At 36.4% G+C, this 16,357-nt stretch overlaps 1 long non-coding RNA gene across 1 annotated transcript in view; it reads left to right on the forward strand.

Moving 5' to 3' along the window:
* The window catches only part of LOC143394477 (uncharacterized), a 41,581-nt gene extending 26,825 nt beyond the window's left edge, over positions 1 to 14,756 (forward strand). Inside the window, exon 3 of the long non-coding RNA XR_013090704.1 lies at positions 14,648 to 14,756. This is a non-coding gene — a long non-coding RNA (uncharacterized LOC143394477). The remainder of the gene's footprint in view (positions 1 to 14,647) is intronic.
* Positions 14,757 to 16,357: the final 1,601 nt, after the last annotated feature.

The following is a 16,357-nucleotide window of genomic DNA, read 5'->3' on the forward strand; positions in this document are numbered from 1 at the left end:
CAGAGTTTAAGACATTTTTATGAAGCAAATATCCATGTAGTCACGTGCCCAGGTCAAACAATTGTACATTGCCAGCATCTGGAGCCCGTTGCCCCATTCTTAATCACTACTTTCTATCTACCAAATATAAGCACCATCTTGATTTTTATGTCAATCACATCTTAAATTTTATGTCTAGTATCTACCTCCAAATATCTAATTTAATTTTAATTTTTTTGAATTTGAAATCATTCAGGAAATATTGATTTGTGAATTCTGTTTATAGTTTGAGTTTGTTCCCTTTGTAACAATGTTCTTGGAATATATTGACATTGTCTATCTACAATTTGTGGAGAGGTTCGTTTTTTACTATAGGAACAGTTTGCTAAGCATAATTTTCTCTATGCACTCAGAGCACGTAAGTACACATCTCTAAAGGCAGCACACTCAGGAGAGTATGGATGTCACATGGGGTGTCCTTGTCTTCTACTCGGGTAGGTACTGACAGATTTCCCAAGTGGGAATATTTGTTTACACCCCTGCCTTTGCCCTGCATTTTGTCTGCCTGTTGATATTGTCAAATTTTAGATTTTCTTTCAGTCTGGTAGTATGGTAGTATATATAATAATGTCACTTTGTGATTTGGACTTGTATTTTCCTTCTTCTGAGTTGAGTTTGAAGTTTAACCAAATTGAGTTTGAATGCCTTTTCCTGTTTTTATGGGACACCTGTATTTCTTTTGGTGAAGTTCCTGATCAAATCTTTTGTAGGAGGGGTGGGGAGAGAATAGGTTAGTCTTTCTTTGTGACTAGTGCAAGTTCTGCATATGTTCTAGATTTCAAACCTTTCTTAATTGTCCATGGATGACCAGAAACTATTTTCATGCAGTTAATTTTGTCAGCATTTTTCTTCAAACTTGGGGCATTTTGAAGCTTTTTCTCTGTCTTCTTTTCTTTCTTGGTGCTGGGGCTCAGTGCCAGGGATGAGTGCATACTGAGCAATATCCAGCTCCGCTATTCTTTTTTTTTTTTTAATACCTCTATTATATTTATTTATTTTTATGTGGTGCTGAGGATCGAACCTAGGGTCTCGCGTGTACGAGGCAAGCGCTCTACTGCTGAGATGCAAACCCAGCCCAATATATTCTTTTTATTGCTTTAAAGACTTTAGTTTTGTTTCCACATTGAGTTCTATAATTTAGCCAAAATTAATTTTTCTTCATGCGTAAGAAAAATTACAATGGAAGAGAGATGAGCTTGGCTTCAGAAGCCCTGACCTTTCCCACTGCCTTGGTGCTGTTACCCATGGTCTCTGTGTAGGAGCTGTCCCTTTTGCACTCCCTGCCTTCCAGCTGGTGGCTTGCTCTCCCTCAGCCAGCATCACACTCACCACAGGGACTCCTGTGGAACTGGGAGAACAAGGGTCCTCACCTTTGTGTCTTATTTAATATGACTTGTCCATGGTCTTCTGCATTCCCATGTAGATTTTAAGCCCAACTCAACAAAGTCTAACAAAATAAAGCAACAGATAACACTTCGTAGGATTTCAGCTGGGCTTGCATTAAATCTCTGTCAGTTTGGAGAATATTGCCGTCTCATAATAATTTAAACTTCCAATCCATAATGCAGTGTATCTTTCTATTTATTTAAGTTTTCTTTAAAGTTCAATAAAATCTGATCCTTTCCTCTGTAAAGATTTTGTTTTTCTTTTGATGGTGTATTTTAAAGGAAGTCAGAAACATTGTATCCAGTTAAGGACTTAAAGGAAATCTAACTGTGGTATCATTATCACACTCACCAAAATTAACAGTAATGCCTTCCAGTCTACCAAGCTATGTCCAATTTTCCCTGACAGCTTCAAAAATGCCTTTTTATGGTTGGCTTGTTTTTATCATGATCCAAATGAGGTCCACACATTTCATTAGGTAGATGTGTCTCTTAAGTCTCTTTTTGTTAACAGTTTTTTTTTTCTTTTCATCTTAAATCTCTTTTAATCTTTAATGCTTCTCTCTTTCATCTTCCCCCACATCATTTATTTGTTGAAGGGGTCATTAGTCTTGTAGAAATTTTCCACATCCTAGATTTGGTGGTTATTATTCTTATGGTATAATTTGCTCTTTTTAAGAAAATTTTTAGTTGTAGATGGCAACAATACCTTTTATTTATTTATTTGTTTGTTTCTTTCTTTGTTTTTATGGGGTATTGAGGATCGAACTCAGTGCCTTACATGTGCTAGACAAGCACTCTATCACTGAGCTAAAACCTCAGCTCTTGCTCTCTGTTTTTTCTGTAAACTGAAAATTATGTTTGGAAATTTGATTGTTTTATACCTAATTTTTTTAAAACAACATAATTGTTTTGTGTACCCATTACAAATTGTTAGGAAATGAATATCTAGTCCTGCTTTTAGAGATTTTAATATTGAGCAGTGGCTCAGATGTTTGATTCTTTCATGATTTGAAATTCCTCAGCACCTTTTCTTCTGGTGATTTTCATGGTTGCAGATAATCTTTGCCTGAGTGTATGATTGTATGATATATTGGAAAATGGCAGTCTTCTTCCTGTTGTCTGTGAGATCTGTAGTGTGGCCCCACTTTTATCCTGCTATTTCATCTTCTATAGGCCTTTCCTCTCTAGATAATTTTTACCAGAAGTTTTTCAATTCTGTTAGCAGTTTCAAAGAACCAATTTCTGGCGTTGATTCTTGTGTTATATGTTTATTTTCTTGTTTAGTAATTTCTGGTCTGATTTGTTATTCTTCCTTTGGGTTTTTTGGAATTTAATTGCTATTTTTTTTTTTAAACTATGAGTATTTGGTTCTTTCTTTCTTTCTTTTTGGCCCTTTCTTTGTAACATCCACATTCTACATTGTGAGATTTCCTTTTGTGTTAGTCAGCTTTCTGACACGGACAAAAGACCTGAGACAATAAGTCAAAAGGAGGAAAAGTGGATTTTGTCTCATGGCTTCAGAGAGTTCAGTCCATGGTTGGTTGAAACTCCATTGCTTTTTGGGCCCGTGGCAAGGCAAACCACCATGGTGGGGAGCATGTGGTGGAGCCAAGCTGCCTACCTCATGGTAGAGACAGGAAAGGGCTGAAGTCCCAATATCCCGTTCAAGGACATGCCCTCATTGACCTAACTTCCTCCAACTAGACCTCACCTCCTACAGATTCCAAAATGTCTCAGTAGCACCACAGGGTGTAGACCAAGCCTCCAACACACAAGCCCTTGGGGCATTTCAGTTCCAAACCATATTACCTCCTATGTCCTATATTAGCTGCATCCTCAAGTTTTGATATGTAATATTTGTATCACTTTGCAGTATATGAATTTTAAATGATTTTAAAATGATTTCTCTTTTGATCAATGAGTTATTTAGAAGTATTCCACATAATTTTCAAATATTTGAAGATTTTTCCAGATAGCTTTCTATTATTGATTCCTGTTTTAGTTCTTTTGTGGTCAGAGAACATACTTTATGTTATTTATTTTCTTTTAAATTTGTTGAGATTTGAAGTCAAGCATAGTGGTACATGTCTGTAATCCCAAACATTCTGGATGCTGAGGCAGGAAGATCACAAGTTAGAGGCTTCTTATGGTTGAGATATGAAATATTTCCCCGAAACTCATGTGGGAGACGATGCAAGAGTGTTCAGAGGTGACATGCTTAGATTATGAGAGTCGTAACCTAATCAATGGATTAATCCACTGATATGGATTAACTGGGTGGTAACTAAGCAGGAGGGTGTGGCTTGAGGAAGTAGAACACTGAGGATGTGCCTTTTGGGGTTTAAGTTTTGTCCCTTTTGGGGGCTACTTTCTCTGCTTCTTGGCTGCCGTGTCCTGAGCTGTCTTCTTCTGTGTGCCCTTCTGCCGTGGCCCTTGGCCCAAAGCTGTGGAGTTTGCTGACTGTGGACTGAACCTCTGAAACTGTGAGCCAAAATAAACTTATTCTTCTCTAAGTTGTTCTTGTCTGGTCTTTTGGTCATAATGACTCAAAGCTGATTAAAACAAGACCAGTCTCAGCAACTTAGCGAGACCCAGTCTCAGAATAAAAGAAATTTTAAAAAGAAGTACTGGGGATATAACTTAGTGGTAAGTCATCTGTGGGTTCAGTCCCCAGTATCATAAATAAATAAAGTGAATTGAGATTAGTTTTATGGCTCAGGGTATGTTCTGTCTTGTGTATACTTGAAAAGAGTGGGCATTCCAGTGTTTTGGGGTAGAGCATATTGTAAATATCATTTAGGGTAAGTAAGTTGAAAACATTGTTTAGTTCTTCTAGATTCTTGCTTATTTTCTTTCTACTTGTTCTGTTAATTACTGAGAGAGAAATGTTGGCATCCTCAACTATAATTGTGGAGTTATCTATTTTTCCTTTCAGTTCTTGTATATTTTGAAGCTTTGATGTAGAGTGTATACACATTTAGTTTTGTCAGACAGAAGTAAATAAATTGATCTCTGAATCATTGCATGATAATTCTTTTTCCCTAGTACTGTTCCTTTTTTATGAAGCTTACTTTCTCTGATGTTAATTTATGCATTCCAGTTTTCTTTTGATTAATATTTGTATGACATATATTTATACCTACTATTAATTTATCTGTGTCTTTAACTTCTGTTTACTGTGGAAGGCATATGGTTGAGTCTTTTTTTATCCACAGCCTCTGCCTCTTAATTTGAATGTTTAGATCATTTATATTTCATGCTACCATTGATTTGGTTTATGTAAAAACCATCTTATTTTCCATTTCTCTCAATGTTCTTTCTTTTAAAAAATAAATTAAAAAATAGATTCTATTTTATCTCCATTTGACTTATTAGTTATACCTTCTTAAAAAATTTGTATTGGTTCTTCTAGGAATTATAATTTACTTCTTTCACTTACCACAACATATATTAAAATAAAATGATGCCACTTTGTAGAAGGTGTAAGATACAGTGTAAGAAACTCACACAGGACACTTCCATTTCCTAGCTTTTGTGCTTTTTTCCTACATTGTACCTGTATGCATGTTTTAAACCACACCATACTTGGTTACTGTATTTGATTTTGGGGGGAACATTTTCTAGGAATTGAACCCAGGGATAGTTTACCACTGAGCCATATCCCCAGCCCTTTTTATTTTTTATTTTGAGATAAGTTCTTGCTAAGTTTCAGAGGCTGGTCTTGAACTTCAGATCCTCCTCCCTCCTGGGTGGCTGGGATTGCAAGCATGCAGCCACCATACATGGCTCTGTCTTTGCTCTTAAAGCCATAGGTAATGAGAAAATTGTTTTTGTATTTGACATCATTTTGTGTGCTTTTTCTCTCTTTTTGTGAAATGTGCATTTCCAGCAGGTATCCTTTTGTCTCTGGAACTTTCTTTGACCATACTTGCTCATATAAGACAGCTGTGCAGAAATTCTCTTGGCTTTATGCATCTAGAAGAAATATTTATTTAACTTTTATTTTTAAATTAAAGAACTGGATTTATAAGAGCAATATAGTTTTAAAAGAAAACTTGAGTGGGAAGTGCCGAGAGTTCTCGTATTCTTTAACTGTGCAAGCACGTCCAGGCTTCCCACTAGACCCGGGGTGTCGGGACCATACTTGCTGTGAAGGCTATCTCACGGTTCTGACTTGGATGTGTTCACCCTGCACATTTCTGCCTGACTCCTGCTTAGCCTCGTGTCCTCCCCACACCGACTCACTCCTCCATGCTTTTCTCGGTTTCTGGAGTATTCTACAGGTACTCTTACAGACTTTGTCACTGTAGGTCATTGAGGATTTTCTTGCCTACTTTGGGTCTGGCCAGGCCTTTAAGCCAGTGAGGGAGGGCCTGGAGCTTGCTCATGTGGCACCCGGAAGTTCTCATGCTGAGTCTGGCGCCGCCTGAGCTCAATGTAGGCCTGTAGCTGAGTGAATGGTGAGGAAATGAACAAAGACCTGCAGGGCTGCTTCCATGGTTACTTGTTTACATTGCTGTATAAAATTCAGCAATCTGTCTTCTTTCTCTATATTTAAAAAAAAATTTACAAAAATAACATATATCTGTTGAAAGAGTGATCCAGGAGTTGAAGTGGTAACAGTTTCCCTCCCTCACCACTCAGGCTTGGAAATAGCTGTCAACTGTTTGGTGCATGTGTTCTCAAGTAAGCACATGTACATGTACATGTATACATGTATTGCACATGTCTTCATAAATGTAATTTGTTAAGATTACCATATGTAAAATTCCTAACCTTGGTTTTTTATTTACTTTTCATGGATATCTTTTTGCATAGTATGCCAAGGTGTAGATATGTTATGATTCTTGAAGCTCCCTTCCATAAGCTTGTAAGGACACTAAGGTTGTTTACGGTCCTTTGCTTGTATCATACTGTCATGACTGACAACCTGGAGAGCCAGTGGTGACCAAGTACCATCTGTGAGCTTCCTATAATTGTCTCACTGCATTCTTAACAACAGTCTTCCAGGGTAGGTCTGGGCCATCTCTCTAGAGGGCCTCTCTCTCCTTTCATCTCATTAGCGTAGCTGATGGTGAGGGGTATTGGGGCTGATACTTTTGGACTCTGTTCAGCCACTGTGGCCCTCCAGGTCATGCCAGTGTAAAGCAGCAGGTTCACCAAGTGTTGATTCCAAAGCACCATTTATTTGCTTTTAGCTCTTTGCCATCTATATTCACAGTGGCAGATTGTCCCTGCTTCAGAGGCTTTCTCTTATCCCTTTCCTCTTTTTCCTTAAGAGGGCAGGTCCCTTGTGACCACTTGAGGCTAGATGCAGATTTGTCTATCTGTTCTATGGCCCTAGAAGCAGATTGGGGATCTTGGTTGCTTGATTTCCCAGGGGAGGTTAACATGAATGTGGTCCAGTGGAATGTAATCAGCGACTTTCTCTGTAGTGTCTGTTTCGACTTTCCCAAGCCTCCTGGCTGCCAGATCCCAACCTTCTATCCCCAGGGTGGTATAAGTCTCTTGGTGGACAGGCTCCAGTTGATGGATTTCTTCCTGTGTATGCTGCGCCAAAGGACTGCCTCTTTGAATCGCATATTTCTAGTTCCCTTTTTCTGCAAATCAAGGTGGGTTTCTCTTGATGCATGTGTGGCCAGGAATGATGTTTATGGCTCCTGGAGAATCAGCTGCTTCGGGGAGTAGACAGAAACAGACTAGAGACCTTTCCACTTGCTCAAAGGAAGCTTTTAGGAGCTGCAGTTCCTTCTCTTGCACACTGAGACCTCCAGGCCCCCAAGGCTGCTGCTGATGGCCCTGACTCCCCGCCCCCCCCCATCATTGTCTTTGTTTAAAATGACTTTGTTGCTGGCTCATGCCTGTGATCTCAGCAGCTCAGGAGGCTGTGGCAGGAGGATCTGGAGTTCAAAGCCAGCCTCAGTAAGAGCGAGGTGCTGAGCAACTCAGTGAGATCCTGTCTCAAAAAACAAAACAAAACAAAAACAAAGACAAAATAGGGCTGGGGATGTGACTCAGTGGTCGAGTGTCCCTGAGTTCAACCCCTGGTACCAAAAAAAAAAAAGGGGGGGGGCTTTGTTGAGGCTTTATTTTAGTGCAATAAAATCCACCCACTCTAAGTGGTCCGATTGGAGGAGTTGGGGTAAATGTTTAGTCAGGCAGCTGTCACCACAATCAAGTCTGAACATTTCCCTTACTCAGTGAGTTGCCTCCATTTCACTCTGTCCCTCCTTCCTCCACTGCCATGGTTCAGGCAACCACTTATCTGGTGTCTGGTGTCCCCCATTGGGGGACCATGTTGCATTTTATTGTCACGTCTCTTCAGCTCTTCCAATCTGTGACAGTTTCTTGGTTTCTTCTTCTTTTTTTTTCTCAACTTGAATAATGCACTGGAAATTATTCATATATGGGTAAACATAAAGGACTATTTTTTCACTTTTGTTCTCTTTAAAAATAATTTACTATTTAAGAAAAAAATCCATCTGGTGCAATAGCATATACCTGTAATCCCAAAGACTCCACAAACTGAGACAGGGACAGCAAGTTCGAGGCCATCCTTAGGAACTTAGTGAGACCCTGTCTTCAAATAAAATAAAAAGGGCTGGTGGTGTAGCTCAGTGGAGAGTGTCACTGGTTTCAATCCCTAATAGTACAAAAACATAAAAGAGGTTAAAAATTAAAATAAATTAAAATTAATAATGGTGCATTGTGGTGTTTAAAACAAAAGTAAAGGTAAGATACATGACCACAAAATCACAGAGAATGGTAGTAGAAAATGAAGAATACTACTATAAAATTCTTACACTATATACTATGTGCACCACATATACACACTGTATATAAATACACTTTAACAGTATTTGAAGGTAAACTGTATTAAACATTAAATATAATAACAGTGATAGATTGCACTTTTCAGTCATCTATTCCTTAGTTTTCATATCTGTGTGAAGCCAATAAAAGTTTCAATAAGAACAGGCATTATAGATTTTTAAAAATCTTCCCTAAAATCCAGTTATTAAAGTTAGCATGTTTTTTTAAAATCTTTTTTTATTCTGTTCAAATTAGTTATGCATGGCAGTAGAATGCATTTTGACACATGATACATAAATGGATTATAACTGCTCATTTTTCTGATTGTACATGATGTAGAATTACACCAATCATGTAATCATATATGAACATAGGGTAATAATGTTCAATTCATTCTACTGTCCTTTCTACCCCCATTCCCCGTCCCGTCCCGTCCCTTTATTCCTCTCTGTCTAGTCCAAAATACCTGTATTCTCCTCCCCACACCTTATTGTGAATTAGCATCTGCATATCAGAGAAAACATTTGGTCTGTGGTTCTTTGGGATCAGCTTATTTCTCTTTGAATGATATTCTCCAGTTTCATCCATTTATTGGCAAATGCCATAATTTCATTCTTCTTAAAGAAGAATGAGTAATATTCCATTGTGTATGTATACATCACATTTTCTTACCCATTCATCTGTTAAAGGGCACCTAGGTTGGTTCCATAACCTACCTATTGTGCACTGAGCTGTTATAAAACATTCATATGCCTAAACATAAATATTTGTTGAAGAGGCTATCTTTTCTCTAATGTATGATTTTGGTGCCTTTGTCTAGTATGAGATAACTATATTAATGTGGATTTGTCTCGGTCTTCTATTCTGTGCCATTGGTCTATGTGTCTGTTTTGGTTTCAATATTATGCCATTTTTGTTACTATAGTTCTGTAATATAATTTAAGTTTTGATACTGTGATGCCTCCTGCTTCACTTTTCTTACCAAGGATTGTTTTGTCTATTCTGGGTTTCTCATTTTTCCAAATGAATTTCATGATTGCTTTTTCTATTTCTGTGAAAATTTTCATTGGTATTTTAATAGGAATTGCATTAAATCTGTATAACACTTTTGGTAGCATGGCTATTTTGACAATGTTAATTCTGCCTGTCGAAGAGCATGGGAGAACTTTCCATTTTCTAAGGTCTTCTTCAATTTCTTTCTTTAGTGTTCTGTAGTTTTCATTTTGTTTGGTTGATTACCAAATATTTTATTTTATTTTATTTTTTTGAGGCTACTGTGAATGGGGTAGTTTTTCTAATTTCTCATTCAGTCAATTCATTACTGATGTATAGGAGCACATTTGATTTATGGGACGTAATTTTATATCCTGCTCCTTTGCTGAATTCATTTATTAGTTCTAGAAGTTTTCTGGTGGAATTTTTTGGGTTTTCTAAATATAGAATCATGTCATCAGCAAATAGTGATAGTTTGCGTTCTTCTTTTCCTATTCATATCCCTTTAATTTCTTTCTTCTGTCTTATGGCTCTGGCTAGAGTTTCAAGGAGGATGTTGAATAAAAGTGGTGAAAGAGGACATCCTAGTCTTGTTCCAGTTCTTAGAAGGAATGTTTCAATTTTTCTCCATTTAGAATGATGTTGGCCTTGGGCTTAGTATATATAGCTTTTACGATGTTGAGGTTTGTTCCTGTTATCCCTAGTTTTTCTAGTGTTTTGAACATGAATGAGTGCTGTATTTTGTCAGATTCTTTTTCTGCATCTATTGAGATAATCATGTTATTCTTGTCTTTTAGCCTGTTGAGGTGATGAATTACGTTTATTGATTCCCATATGTTGAACCAATCTTGCATCTCTGGAATGAACTCTACTTGATTTAGTGCACTATCTTTTAAATATATTGCTGTATGCAATTTGCCAGAATTTCTTTGAGGATTTTTGCATATATATTCATCAGGGATATTGGTCTGAAGTTTTCTTTCCTTGTTGTGTCTTTGTCTGGTTAGGTATCAGGGTGATACTACCTTCATAGAATGAGTTTGGAAGGGTTTCCTCCTTTTCTATTTTATGGAATAATTTGAGGAGGATTGGTATTAATTCTTCTTTGAAGGTCTTGTAAACTTGCCTAAGAATCTGTCTCGTCCTGGGCTTATCTTAATTGGTAGACTTTTCATGGTGTCTTCAATTTCATTGCTTAAAATAGATCTGTTTAAATTGTGTATGTCCTCCTGATACAGTTTGGGTATGTTATATGACTAGAAATTTGTCGATGTATACAATATTTTCCATTTTATTGGAGTATAAATTTTCAAAATAGTTTCTGATTATCATCTGTATTTCAGTACTGTCCATTGTGATATTTCCTTTATCATAAATTTTAGTAATTTGAATTTTCTTTTCCTTTTTCTTTCTTGTTAGCTTTGCTAAGGGTTTATCAATTTTATTTGTTTTTTTCAAAGAAATTTTTTTTTGTCAGTTCTTTGAATTATTTTTTTGTTGTTGATTCAATTTCATCTCTTTTTAAAATCATTTCCTGTCTTCTAATGCTTTGGTATTTATTTGTTCTTTTTCTAGGGCTTTGATATGTAATATTAGGTCATGAATTGTTGACTTTTAATTCTTTTAATGAATGAGCTCAATGCAATGAATTTTCTCTTAGCACTGCCTTCACAGTGTCCCAGAAATTTGGATATGTTATCACTATTCTCACTTACCTCTAAATATTTTTTAATTTCATCCCTGATTTCTTCTGCTGTTCATGTGTCATTCACTAGCATATTATTTAGTCTGCAGGTGTTAGGGTAGCTTCTATTTTTTATTTCATCATTGATTTCTAACTTTATTTCATTGTGATCTGATGGGATGCAAGGTATTATCTGTTTTTTTTTTTTAATCTATGTATTTGCTAAGAGTTGCTTTATGGCCTAATACATGCTCTATTTGAGAGAAGCATCTGTGTGCTATGGAAAAGAAAGTGTATTGATGGATACAACTATTCCGTATATGTCTGTATGAAATATCCTTCTTGGTCCTATCTGATTAACTTTGGCTTGCAGTTCACTTTATCTGATAGGAGGATAGAAACCCCTACTTATTTACAAGATCCATGTGAATGATATATTTTTTTTCCCATCCTTTTACCTTCAGTCTGTGGATGTTTTTGCCCATGAGGTAAATCTCTTGGAGACAGCATATTATTGGGTCTTGTCTTTTAGTCTGCTAGTCTGTGTCTTTTGATAGATGAATTTAAGCCATTTACATTCAGTGTGATTATTGAGAAAGATTTTTATTCCCTGTCATTTTGATTTATTTCTAATTTTTAATTTGAATTAGTGTCTCCTTTGACTGACTGTTCTTTTTGTGTAGTTCCTCCCTTTGCTGGCTTTTGCTTTTATTTTTCATTACATCTTCATGAAATATTTTACTGAATATATTTCATAGTGCAGGCTTTCTAGTTGTGAATTCTTTTAACTTTTGTTTATCATGGAAGGTTTTAATTTCATCATCAATTGTGAAGCTTAATTTTGGTGGGTATAGTATTCTTGGCTGGCATTCATGTTTTAAGAGCTTGATGTATATATTATTCCAAGACCTTTTAGCTCTGCGGGTCTGGGTTGAAAAATCAACTGAGAAGTGTGTTGTTTCCCTCTAAAACTGATCTATTGTTTTACTCTGGCAGCCTTTAAAATTCTATCTTGATTCTGTATGTTAGGCATTTTCATAATAATGTGTCTCAGTGTGTGGATGTTTTGTAATTTTGTACATTTGTTGTCCTGTAAACCTCTTACATTTGATTTTCCATTTCATTCTTTAGGTTTGGGGAAATTTCTGATATCGTTTCATTGAAAAGATTGTGTATTCCTTTGGTTTGTAACTCCACCCCTTCATTTATCCCGATAAATCTTAAATTTGGTATTTTCATGTTATCTTATAATTCTTAGAATTTCTGTTCATGATTTCTTAACATCTTCTCTCCATGATCAACTCTGTTTTCAAGATTATATATTTTATCTTCATTGCCTGATGTTCTGTCTTCCAAGTGGTCTAGTCTTTCCATTGGTCATGCTTTCCATTGAATTTTTAATTTGTTTATTGCTTTCTTCATTTCAAGGATTTTTGCTTTACTTTTTTTTTTTTTCCGAGAATCTCTCGTTATTGAAGTAATCTCTCAATTCCTGGATTTTCTCTCTGATTTCGCTCCTTACATTGTTCTGTATGTTGCAGATTGGTTTAACTATGTACATTCTGAACTCCTTCTCTGACATTTCTTCTATTGTGTCAGTGTATTCTACTATTGGAGCATCTTGGTTTGTTTGGGGTGATTTGTTCCCTTGTTTTTTCATGTGTTTTGTGTGTCTATCCCTCTAGCATTGTGGATCTAGGGCAGTATAGTTTCTTCCCTGTAGACTTACAGTGTCCTTGAAAGTTTCTAGTATCTCACCTTTAAGCAGGAGACCAATTATTAACAGCACCCAATGCAAAGAATATACAACCTTAAGCCATATAGTTCCTATTCAGACATCTACTGTTTTGTTGCAATAAACAGAAATGATATATTCAATTATTGCCTACAATAATTTAGACATTTAGAATTTCTGTTCATGATTTCTTAACATCTTCTCTCCATGATCAACTCTGTTTTCAAGATTATATATTTTATCTTCATTGTCTGATGTTCTGTCTAGTCTGTTGGTCATGCTTTCCATTGAATTTTTAATTTGTTTATTGCTTTCTTCATTTCAAGTATTTTTGCTTGATTTTTTTTTTTTTTGAGAATCTCTCTTTTACAAAAGGGTTTACAATTTCAAGTTTGCAAAGGGTTTACAAGTTCAAATAGTGGACAAGAGAGAACCGAAGTGGTTTATGATGTGATATTCATGGGGAAGGAGGAGAGAAGATAGAAGTAAAAAATATAGGAAGACTGAAAGAGGAATTAGTATGACTGAAAGAGGAATTAATTAATATTAATTAATTAATTAAAGAGAAAAGAGAGAAAGAGAATCCAGGGAAACAGATAAGGGAGATGAAAAATATATATAAAGTAAAAATTGTTAAAAAAATTAAAAAGAAAAAGTTAAAAAAAGAGAATACACAAGAAAACTGTAACATTCTATTCATAGATCCTAGTGCTCATGAAAAGTACTTCCATTTCAAAGATGGTATAAATGTGAGAGAGAATAGAAAAAAGAAAAAAAAAGGAATCTTGATGAAAACTCGAACTATTGTTTCTGTTGGAGTTCAAAAGTTTCTCAGCTTCCCTTCTTAGCTGTTAGGTGAGGTTTTCTGGAGTTTGATGCTTACTCTACCCTCAGAGTCCATGGGGTTGATAGGGTGAGAGGGTTAGTCCTGGAAGCTGAGTTCCTGGAGGAGGATGTAGGCTTGGTATGCTCGGTCTCCTTGCTGCATGCCAGTTGGTCTGGAGATTTTAAGTCAGTGCACCTTTAAGACTCAGCCATTGCTGGTTCATGCTGGAAGATTGCACCCCAGGGATCTTGTTGTCCACTCATGGTGGTGTAGGAGCCTGTTCCTAGTACACTATTTTGCCTATAGACCCCAGGATTCCTGGTCTCTGATTCAGTGTCTGAGCTGCATCTGTCCTGCCCCCACCATTTCATATTCCTCGCCAGGTGCTTCTCTCCCAGCTGTTCCTGCAAGCAGCCAGATTGGAGGTTCAGGGGGAGCCAGGTGGGTTTGTGCGACCAGTATTCTCCTGTGTAAATCTCTTTCCAGGCTTCATTTTCTCCTGGTGGCTTAGGTACACTGTTGGTCATGCAGTGTGGGTTTGCCTGTCTTGTTTTTTGGTCCACACTTGGGATTTCTAGTCATCTGTTTTTCTAGCTGCTACCCCCCACACTGCAGCTTCAAAATAGTTCCTTCTGCTGTGCTATTTGCATGCCACTGAGAGAGATGGCGACTTCCCTCCCCTTTCACAGATACTGTACAGCACAGCTGACTGTTTTTTTGAGCAGTGTCTCTGATCTCTAACCTCTCTTGACATGCCTCAGTCTTCCTAAGAATGGGGATTCCTTTAATTCCTTTATTGCTTTACTGCATTCTTTTAGGGACTGTTCTGGTTTTCACCTCAGCTACTTTTGTGGCTATGGGGCTAAGGTCTTCCCTCTTTGTTTTATTATATTCAATTTCTTGAGTACCTAATCTGATTTGAATGTCCCGTATTTCCAGTAATGTTCCCCCTAATTCATGATTGTTTACCCACTTTACTGAAAAGTTGCCTGTCCACTTTTCTTGACTCACACCACAGAGCTACTAGGGAAGTGACCCTTCTCTTCTGCCATCTTGCCACCTCCTCCTGGTCCATTCTTGTCTTTCATGACCTTGGCAGTTTTGAAGAATAATGATCAAGGCATTTTGTAGAATCTCTCTCATAATGTGCTTGTCTGATATTTCCTCAGAATTAGATTGTGATTCTGGAACTGTGGAGAGTGCACCCAGAGGTGATGTGCCTTTCTCAGTGCTCCATATGAGGCATTCCATGCTGTCAGGAGGACTTGATATGAATGATAAAAGGTGAGTGCTTACCTTTATCACGTGTTCCCATGGTGTCTGTCAGGTTTATCTCTGTTTTCCTGAAGATTTGTGATGTGGAGAATTTTTTTTTTCTTTTGTGCTTCTTGGCTACACAGACACACACACGTATGTGTGAAGTCAAAATCTTTTACACGTTCTAAAATATAACAACCTGATTGAGATTTAGTTTATATATATCACATAGTGCATCCCCTTAAGAGTGTGCAACTTGATGGTTTGTATTACATACACAGAGTTGTGCAACATCACCACAATGAATTTTAAAGCTTTTTTAGTCTCAAGAAGAAATCCCATTGCCATTAGTAGTCACTAACATTCATCCTCAATGCCCAGCCCCAGCTAGCCCATCCCCATTGGTTTGCCTATTCTGGACATTTTATTGAAATGTTGTCCTGTCATATGTGCTCTTTTGTGACCGAGTTTTTCGTTTGCATACTGTTTTCATGGTTTCTCTGTGTGGTGGTGATTTCAGTACTGCATTCCTTTCTGTTGCTAAATAATATTCCACTGAGTGGAGAGTTGTGTTTTGTTTACCCATTCATGAACTGATAGAAATTTAGATTGTTTTCAGTTTCTATCTGTTGTGTATAATGCTGCTGCAATCATTTATGAACACATTTTGAAAAATTAAGCTCTGTATCTTAATTATTGAGGTCTAAGAGGGAAAGAGTTATTTATATAATCTATGTGCAAGTCTTCCATGAGATATTTTCTCCAATCAATGGCTTTTCATTTTTGTTTTGTGTGATTTGGGGAGCAAAAGTTTTTAATTTGCTGAAGTTTTATGTTTTAAACTGATAAACTAATCATTTTTATGTTTTAGCTTTTATATAAAATGCTTAAACTATTTGAAAATTAATTTTTATGTATGGTATGAGGTAAGTCTTAAGGCTTTTTTTGTCCCCATGTGAATATCTATTTATTCTAGCATCACTTTTTTAAAAGACTCTCCTTTTCCTTTTTACCTTTATGAAAAACCTCTTGATGATATATTTGTGGATCTCTTTTTCGACTCTTTATAGTGATTTGTCTGATGTTGATACAGCCCCTCCTGTATATATGACTGGTGTTAGCTTAATATATCTTTCTTCATCCTTTAATTTTAACTTATTTTTATGTTTCTATTTGAAGTGCATTTCTTATAAATGGAATATAATTGGCTTTTGCTTTTTAAATCTTCTGTTATGAACCTTTGTCTTTTAATTGGAATGTTTAGAGCATTTACATTTAATGGAATCATTCATGTGGTTGGTTTTAAATCTATTGTCTTGCTGTTTTCTATGTGTCACACCTGTTTTTTTCTTTATTTATCTTCTCTTGGATTAAGATTAATTGAATATTTAAAAAAATTTTTTCCATCTGTCTTTTTTAATATAACCATATTTCATTGTTTTATTATTCTAATAGTTGTCTTAGTGTTGTTTTATTTAATTAATTCACGCATTTCTTCATTCATTCATACAGACATGCATTCATACCAGGGGCACTCTACCACTGAGCTATACCCGGCCCTTTTCACATTCATTTTTGAGGCAGGGTCTTGCTGTATTGCGAAGACTGGACTTGGATTGGCT

The sequence above is a fragment of the Callospermophilus lateralis genome, chromosome 3, assembly GCF_048772815.1.
Source record: "Callospermophilus lateralis isolate mCalLat2 chromosome 3, mCalLat2.hap1, whole genome shotgun sequence".
Lineage (NCBI taxonomy): Eukaryota > Metazoa > Chordata > Mammalia > Rodentia > Sciuridae > Callospermophilus > Callospermophilus lateralis.